This window comes from Xyrauchen texanus, chromosome 14 (assembly GCF_025860055.1).
Source record: "Xyrauchen texanus isolate HMW12.3.18 chromosome 14, RBS_HiC_50CHRs, whole genome shotgun sequence".
In the NCBI taxonomy this organism is placed as follows: domain Eukaryota; kingdom Metazoa; phylum Chordata; class Actinopteri; order Cypriniformes; family Catostomidae; genus Xyrauchen; species Xyrauchen texanus.
Window position 1 is genome coordinate 23,042,670 of NC_068289.1, and position 10,031 is coordinate 23,052,700.

The following is a 10,031-nucleotide window of genomic DNA, read 5'->3' on the forward strand; positions in this document are numbered from 1 at the left end:
AAATACTCACTGTTTCAAAAGTATAGACACAAGATGTAAACAATATTTGTGTTAACATGATTTTAGGGCAATAAGATCGCTTACCTTTTCTGTGTAAATTTATAGCCAATTTTACAACTTTGTTGCCATGGTGAAGTAACTAAAAACTAAAACCTACAAAAACCATGAAAACAATGATTTAAACAACTTCACAGCAAATAATATGTTTGAATTTTAACATAAAAAAAATAATGTTAATGCTTTCATAAAGTTATACGCGTCACTTTTCTGCCTTTAAGACCCATTGACTTCCATTGTAAGTGCCTCACTGTAACCTCGATTTTTGCTTTTTTTTAAAAAGACGGGATGAGTAAAATGTTTTTTTTTTGTGGTAATCAATATTATGCCACAAATGCTGCTGACTGAGCGTAACTTGTATTGAACACAGAATATCTGTATTGAACAGAGAAACTGATCTGTTGGACTAATATCTTTATGCCAAGAATTATGAAATTTTTAGTTTTATAATTTTGGTATCAGTAACTATTAGGATATGTAGAGTTATGAGGTTTGATTCAAAGGACAGCATTTATAATAGTTTTCATTATATAATTTTAAGAACAAAGTCAGCAAAAACATTGCAATAAAGCAAGCATTTAATTACCTCCAACTGAGTTGGAAACAGCTGTTTTTTTATTTTACATGATAGATCTCTCATGAGCATATTAATGCAGAAGTCAGGATTTGATCTTATGAATAAGAAATATAAAGATGCATCTATTTGCACTGCCGTAGCTAGTGGGGTGAAAGGTGGTAACAATTCTAGGGGCCCACAAGTCCAGGGGGGCCCCACATCAAATTCTAAACTGTATTTTCTAATAGGAAAGGGGCCAAGAGCAATAAACATTTAGGGGTCCCTGAATTCCTTGCTATGGCCTATTTGTATAACATATATTAAAAGAAACCGCCTTGGACCGGATAGAAAGTCCCATTAATTAAAGGAATCATGCAACAAACTGTACAGCACATGTGTACTGTCATACCACATTTTGCAACTAGCTAAAGTCCACACAAATGTTCAGTTATTAGTGTAATTAAATTCAAATGTTAGAATAAGGAAAAAAAATTATCTTTCACCCTTTCAGTGCAGATGTTCATATGGAATGTGTTCATACACGGATTCTGATTAAGCTGTTGAATTTGATCTGAACTGAAATCCAATTTTTCCTTTTTGACAGTTCACTGTGGATAAAAGAGTTAAATATGGTTAGTGAATTATCATGAAAAATATGTTACATTAGAGTATTTTGTGTATCAGAGCTAGAAATTAGGATTGTTTGTAATAAGGTCAGGATTTAATGAAAAACATTTAAATGACTCGTGCATGACAACATCTAAAATGAGCATGCTAAATCAGATTCAAACAAACAAACAAAAGTTATTCATAGCACATATGAGGAAAAGTGATCAGTCCTTGAACTCTTTGTGGTAGTTGGAACACAACTATGAACCTAAAATTGTTAAATAGAGCATCACCACCTCCATTCAGCGCACAATCTAATTCAGTTTATTAAAAAGATCCACAGAAAAGGAATACATTTTTTTTTCTTCTTTTCTATGCAGATCTTGTTTGTTTAGATTTGTAGTATATATATACACTCACCTAAAGGATTATTAGGAACACCTGTTCAAGTTCTCATTAATGCAATTATCTAATCAACCAATCACATGGCAGTTGCTTCAATGCATTTAGGGGTGTGGTCCTGGTCAAGACAATCTCCTGAACTCCAAACTGAATGTCAGAATGGGAAAGAAAGGTGATTTAAGCAATTTTGAGCGTGGCATGGTTGTTGGTGCCAGACGGGCCGGTCTGAGTATTTCACAATCTGCTCAGTTACTGGGATTTTCACGCACAACCATTTCTAGGGTTTACAAAGAATGGTGTGAAAAGGGAAAAACATCCAGTATGCGGCAGTCCTGTGGGCTGAAAATGCCTTGTTGATGCTAGAGGTCAGAGGAGAATGGGCCGACTGATTCAAGCTGATAGAAGAGCAACTTTGCCTGAAATAACCACTCGTTACAACCGAGGTATGCAGCAAAGCATTTGTGAAGCCACAACACGCACAAACTTGAGGCGGATGGGCTACAACAGCAGAAGACCCCACCGGGTACCACTCATCTCCACTACAAATAGGAAAAAGAGGCTACAATTTGCAAGAGCTCACCAAAATTGGACAGTTGAAGACTGGAAAAATGTTGCCTGGTCTGATGAGTCTCGATTTCTGTTGAGAAATTCAGATGGTAGAGTCAGAATTTGGCGTAAACAGAATGAGAACATGGATCCATCATGCCTTGTTACCACTGTGCAGGCTGGTGGTGGTGGTGTAATGGTGTGGGGGATATTTTCTTGGCACACTTTAGGCCTCTTAGTGCCAATTGGGCATCGTTTAAATGCCACGGCCTACCTGAGCATTGTTTCTGACCATGTCCATCCCTTTATGGCCACCATGTACCCATCCTCTGATGGCTACTTCCAGCAGGATAATGCACTATGTCACAAAGCTGGAATCATTTCAAATTGGTTTCTTGAACATGACAATGAGTTCACTGTACTAAAATGGCCCCCACAGTCACCAGATCTCAACCCAATAGAGCATCTTTGGGATGTGGTGGAACGGGAGCTTCGTGCCCTGGATGTGCATCCCACAAATCTCCATCAACTGCAAGATGCTATCCTATCAATATGGGCCAACATTTCTAAAGAATGCTTTCAGCACCTTGTTGAATCAATGCCACGTAGAATTAAGGCAGTTCTGAAGGCGAAAGAGGGTCAAACACAGTATTAGTATGGTGTTCCTAATAATCCTTTAGGTGAGTGTATATATATACACGTTTTTTCACAGTCTCAAGGTGCGTTCCATTCAGAAGTGATCATCACCATACCCTATTCCATTCAAAGGCTTTAGCATCCACTGTGAGAGCTTTGGAAGGCTGAATTACTTTTTTGTTTGGGGGGGTTCTGTTCTGTTACTGTTTGAAGTGATCTTACAGCATGAGTCATGACTGCCATCACTGTTTTCTCTTCAGAGGCTGATTTATCCTGTTTAAAAAGCAGGGTCAATGTTTAGTGTTTTGCACATCAGAGACTAAATCTCAGTGGCAGAGAACACCCAAAACATTGACTTTTCAATTAGATTTATACATACATTTGAAAAGGACATGTGTATGTCAACAATGATGCATGCATCAAAACATCTAAAATGAGCATGTCTAAGGCAGATGATACCAGTAGATGAAGATGTATTGATAGTATATTGGGGACACTTTGAAGGGCACTAATGAGAGTAAATGTGTTTAGTCCTTGAACTCCTATGGTGTAGTTTTCCTATAGTGCCTCCCTTGACCCCTTAGATTACTGCCACAATTGGCTCAAGGCTTCCCTATATTTGCTCACTTTGTGTAGCGAGGATCCAGCTATTCTACCTTCAGCAAATTGAATGCAAAACTGTTAAGCTAATTTGTTTAAAGTTATAAAAAATTCTTAAATGAGACAAAACTGCTGAAGAGACACTGCTTTGAAATTATGTTTCATAGAGCTTTGTGACTTTACCTATTTTTTAGACATTCTATTCATATTATCTTTTAACCTCTTGCTCATTGAGAACATTCTGCCCTTCAAATTATCCAAATAAATCCTTTTATTTTTGCTCCCTCTTAAAACCACTTCAGGGAGCCCATAATTCCAGTGTCCAAACTCCCAATAACTAATAAATCTCCAGTCTTCACCAGTCATACTTTTCCTTTCCAAGTGTTCTTTTCAGTCTTGTCAATTGCATGACTGTATTGGTTTATTTTGAGCAGTTGTTTACTGGATCGTCATCCATAAACATGAGCATTTATACAACCATGTTCTGAATTATATAAAGAACTGAACCGCAGAATACTTTATTTTTCAAAATGAATGGTTTTAAATTGTAAATATGTTGACCTACCAACAAGCTTATCACTATATTGTTAACAAAAATATGTACTATACATATTAGTATAGGTACTATAAATCGAGGGTGCCTGCTCAATTTCGGAACAGTGCCACCTAGTGGTCACGAGATATGAAAAAGCTAAATTTTGCTTATAACTTCTGAACAGTTTGTCATAAAACCATCAAATTAGTCTCATTAGATTCAAGTCCAACATTCATTTAGTCCAACAATATGAAAAATTCCTATGTCGGTCATTTTGGATGTTGGCCATTTTGAATTTAGCCATAAAATGCTGTATTTTACGAATGATTTGGCGTATTGTTACGAAACTCGGTATGTGTCTTTGGCACCATGCTCTGAAGGGAATCAAAACGTTTTAGGACAGCACCATCTTGTGGTTAAAAGTATAATGCTATTTCTAAAAACACCAATAGCTATTGACTCCTTTTGCCTACTGTCATGAGACTGGTCTTGATAGATTCCTTTGTTCATGCCGAGATGCAACGCTTTGAGGGATTGGGACAACACTTGGTACTTGTCATCACCATTAGACCCTGAGGTTACCTGCAGAGTTTTGGCACACTGCCCTCTACTGGTCAGGAGATAGAATAATGGCAAAAATAGAAAATAATTTTGGCTTATAACTCTTGAACGCTTTCCTGCATGATAAACATCATGCCCAGACACTACCTGAGAAGTTCAGAACAGTGCCACATACTTGATAAAAGTAGCTATTTTTTGTTATTTTTATTTATGATTGAAAGTTTACTTTCTCTAACTCCTCATACACTGTTGATCAGACTCTAACCAAAAACATGTCACAAAGCTTCTTTTGCTGCTCATGTGCCGCAAATTGACTAGACCCCATTATCACTGCTTGCAGCTATATTTTGTATTTGTATCTGTATCTGTATTTGGATAGAACCGGGTGTGGGTGGGACTTAAACCGGAAGTGTGTCAAAAATAAATGAAATGCCCATTTTTATGTATTACTATAGTTTCTATTAATAAAATATGCCCTTAATGCTTTTTCATAATAATAGCATAATAAAAATATGGAATTATTATTTAGAAAAATATTAAGGTTATATATTTTTTTCTTACCAGATGAAGCTGAATTTGTAGGCTAAATTAACTGTGGAATTTGTAGTTAACTGTGGATATCAGCATGAAACAGAATTTTTGTTTGTCTGTTCATGTATAACATCTTGTCAAGCAAAATGTGAAATGCCAATCACACATTTTGCAGTGAATAATAAATACAAATTCAAACATTAAAAGAAATTAAAATATAATCAATATAGCCTACAAACAGGTGAAAGTCCCATAAATCTATCAGGAATTTTTATGATAAGACACCATTATTTAGTTAAATAGTAATAATAATCCTTTTAAATTTATATAGCGCCTTACCAGAGGTAGCACAGTTTAAAGACCATTAAATGTGGGACTTCATTTTAACATGTTTTAGATTCTTTGTTTTACATAAGGAGGAATATTCCTAATAGATGAATACTCTATGAAGCATTTAAACCTTTATGGGGCATTTTAACTTTTTTTTGTGAATATAGTCTTAACCGGTTAATTACCTTAATCGCTGATGTGGGTATAAATGTGGTCAACTTTAAGAGATGTATCTCAAGCTCTGACTTTAAATCATAATTTTATGTCAGGAATTTAACATCGTGCTGTTTTAGGTTATACATAAATACATGAGAATCGTGTGTGAATCGTGTGATACGTTAACATAGACACTTCAAGAAGTGAAAAGTGTATATGATGTTGTATCTTAATTAATGTTACACTTGACAAGCTCCAGACATGCACAATTTACAGAGTCCACAAATGGTCTTTAGACCAAAGTGTGCATTTTCATTCATAAGATTTACATGGCTGCACAGATTCATAAATTATTTGTAATTTTGTATATGTTCATTTAAAATGTCACTTTATTATTTAGCTTTTTTGCTAATCAGTCAAACAAATATTTTTTTCTATTAATCAGATTAATCCATTATTCGTTTTTAAGTCATTATCCGTGCCTTTCCGAATAAGGTATTTGATTTTGTGTACATCCCTATGCTGTATTCATAAAACTAGTTTAAACCCCAAGTGCATTTACAAAAACATGAGATAACCCAAAAGTGTTAGTTTGTGCCCCGCTCTCCCTTACTTTAGTTGTTACTTGAGTCAATGTACATAAAGGTATCTTTACTTTTACTTAAGTATGATGATTGGGTACTTTATACAGTACTGTTAAAACCTTCTTGAGGTACACCAAGAGATTTCGATATATTTATATACAAGATTGTATTTACAATAATCATAATCTAATCATGTTGCTTTTAAACTGACACTTTTTAGGGCGAGTCGTAAAATACAAAACCAAAGACAATAAAGTATATTGCAATGTTACAAACTGTTACAGTTACAAACCTTCTTGAGGTACACCAAGAGATTTCGATATATTTATATACAAGATTGTATTTACAATAATCATAATCTAATCATGTTGCTTTTAAACTGACACTTTTTAGGGCGAGTCGTAAAATACAAAACCAAAGACAATAAAGTATATTGCAATGTCTAAGAATGTTTATGTATATATTTATTTACCCTGAAATACAAACTCCTGGCACAATAGGCTTTCTCTCAGAATGGTTCTCTGGTGCAGGCAGGGGCATTTGTGTCCATGACTAAACAGGATATTTGTTATGTTCCCCAGAAATAATATGTGCAAAGTGCTTTAGCTGCTTCCTTATTGACTGGTGTTGCAGTGAAAGCAGCACAAAACAGTCCCAAACTTTAACATTTTTAATAATTGAATAAATTATTGAAAACATCCAATATGCTGTATTCATAAAACTAGTTTTATGAACGCATTTGAAAAACAGCTTGATGTACCTTTTCAGGTGCACATTTCTCAGTCACATACCTTAATATGTCATTGCACCAAGAAGCAGTTGGTAGAACTGAAGACACTTTTTAAGGAAAATTATCTTTTTCTGGTCACAAAGTGTATCAAGGTTGAAAAAAAAAATTGTTTTATTGAATATCAGTCAACATAACTATGCAACATAAGCTAGCAACATCATTTTTGTGAATAAAAATAATAACAGAAGTTTGTTTTGAATCAAATTATTTATTAAAAAAGTGGCGAGGTGGCCTTTTGCCCCACATTTGGAGTAAAAGGCTTTCAGGGCAGAAAAGGCTGCTGTTTTCCTCCTTCAGAGAGCGAGATATGGTCAGGCTATCACAACAAACCATGTGGCTTTGCATGGAGGGACTGCTGGAGGGAGTTTGTGTTTAAGCCTCACCGTGACCTGATCTGAATGCCACACTCTGATCTTCCTTTGATGTGATTCTGTTGAAAGTCTGGCAGAATCAGGCATTTAGACACACGCACTTAAGAATGCATACTTTAAATCTAACATGTGCTTGTTTATTTCAAAGTATTAAATGTGGAAAAATTATATAGCCAGTCCTCAGAGCTAAGGCTGTTTAAGAGCATCACTTGGGGTGCAGGTTGGGGAGTAACAGAATACATGCGACGAGATTACGCATTTAAAATACAAAATATAGGTAACTGTATTCCACTACAGTTACAATTTAAATCATTGGTAATTAGAATACAGTTACATTTAAAAAGTAGTTTGTTACTTAAGAGATTACCTTTCATGTTAATGTCATTTGTTTAATTTAATATATAGTTCTTTCAGATGGAAAAAATTTATACATATAAATGATGTGATCCAAAGTGCATTTCTTATGATGTGTTACATTCATACGAGCAGACAGAGAAGTACATTTGAAGTAAGTTTGGAGCAGAAGAAATATAAATAAACCTTGTGTAAATAGTCATGTGAACGTTTAGCTTTATGCTAAGCTAAAATGCTATTTCTAGCCATTTTCCATGCACCTTTTACAAGGCACAATTATTTTCATGTTAGATCAATTCTTTTTCCTCTCTAGTAAGACCTTTGATATTAGGGCAAATTTTGTATTCTTGGTGAGAATATTTGTATTTTTTCCAGGAAAAATATCTAAAAATACTGTTTTAGAAACAACACTGCATAAGATATTCATGTTTTTCAGAGAATGCATTTTTAACATGTATATTTTGTCTTATTGTTCTGGCTGAGTTTGTATAGTCAAAGCAAGTGAATAAAATCTACCTGTGCTGAAAAAGTAATCCAAAGTATTTAGAATACATTACTGACCTTGAGTAATCTAACGGAATACGTTACAAATGACATTTTTCAGCATGTATTCTGTAATCTGTAGTGGAATTCATTCAAAAGTAACCCTCCCAACCCTGGTTACCGGTGAAGAATGAAACGATGCTTTACGTCAAGAGACTTCCTTCTCATCTCAGTGTCACAGACTAAATAATTTCTTGATTTTCAAAACAACCCGTTCTCTTCCAACACAATGGTAAACAGTGTCAGAAAAGATAGTACAACAAATTCCATTTTAAGTGATACATTCAAATTGTTCAGAGTGTTTTACTTTCTCTTTTTCAATTGACATTTAAAAAATCAATCTATATGCGTCTCACTGAAATATTGCCAAAATTATAATTAGGGTGCAAAGGGGCTAGAGACACCCATTAAGGAAAATTTGCTTTTTTTTCTGGTCACAAAATGTATCAACATTAAAAAATATATATATTTTTTTATTGAATATTTATGGAGTAACAAAATAGTTTTTAGTAAGATTTTTTTATTAAAATTAATACAATAAAGGGGGTGATATAGTGTAGATATAGGGAAATATTTGTCAATACATATACTTTTGAAACAGCAAGATGCTTTTTGAGTAACAAATTAAGATAATGCTTCAAATTCAGTACCATTTCCTGATGGTATATGAATAGTGAATGTGTGCCCACTTGAAACATATCAAACCTATTACCCCGCTTAAGAAAAACAATGTGTTTTACAGGGGCCTTTAGCACCTGCAAAAGGAGGATTTTTACTCCAAATATGATCATTTTACTTATTTGACAGTCATTAAAAACCTTTTAATTTAATTACCTTGAAAAAAACTGAAAATGATAAATAAGTATTTTGTCTCAAAATAAAAGTGATCATTTCAGGGATTGTCATTGGCTACGTAAATTTTCAGCATTTAAAAATGTATGAAATGCCAGATCAAATTACATTATAATTAACCTTTAGAGACATAATGACCTCATGGATCAGGACATTTTTGTTGTGCACATAGCCCATTAGGAATGTGCTGTGGTAGTTTACAGTTTTGGGAGAAAATAAAATCAAAAGTGTCTCTTACCCCAGGGCCTTTAGCCCCTTTGAACCCTATATCAGTGAAAACTGTGCATTAATTCTTCTCAGTACAGGAGGTCAAATAAAGTCTTTAGGATTTGGGTGTGAGGAGTATTTCTTCACTTTCAGCATTTCTTTGGTTTTCAAACTTTCAAGATCCTAAAACTTTCTGTTAATTTCCATGTTAAAATGAAGTCCCACATTTAATGGTATCAGACCCAACAGCACATGACAAACAGGTGCAAAGCGGCGAAAGGAGAGGATGGGCAGTTACTAATATACCAGCGCCATCTTGCGTCGATTTGTGGATCTAAAAGGAGCCTGTTCTGATTCTTTTCATCACACAATAATCGTTCACCGCATCTACTATTCATTTAAAGCTAAACATGACCTTTTAGGCAGTTTGCTGTAGTTATAATAATACTATACCTTCACAGATGGATATAACTCACTAGAATGGCCATGAATGTATTATTATTATTATTATTATTATTATTTTAGCAGAACATGCATTCATAAGAAACGATCTGAGTCACAGAGGGAGCTGTCCAGGTGCTGAAACGAACAAAATGGACCTAAACTCCAATAACTCCCCTTGTGATTTATTTGAACTGTCCGGTATCATAAAATATTCCAGTACAAGAACAATTCTGGTAAAGATTACACAACAGGCCTAACGACTCTATATCAAGTACGAATACAGAAAAACTTGTAGGAACTGCAGATAGCCAAGTAGGACGGCGATTAATATTTGAGCCAAGATCGTTTAGTATTGGTCCAAATGATG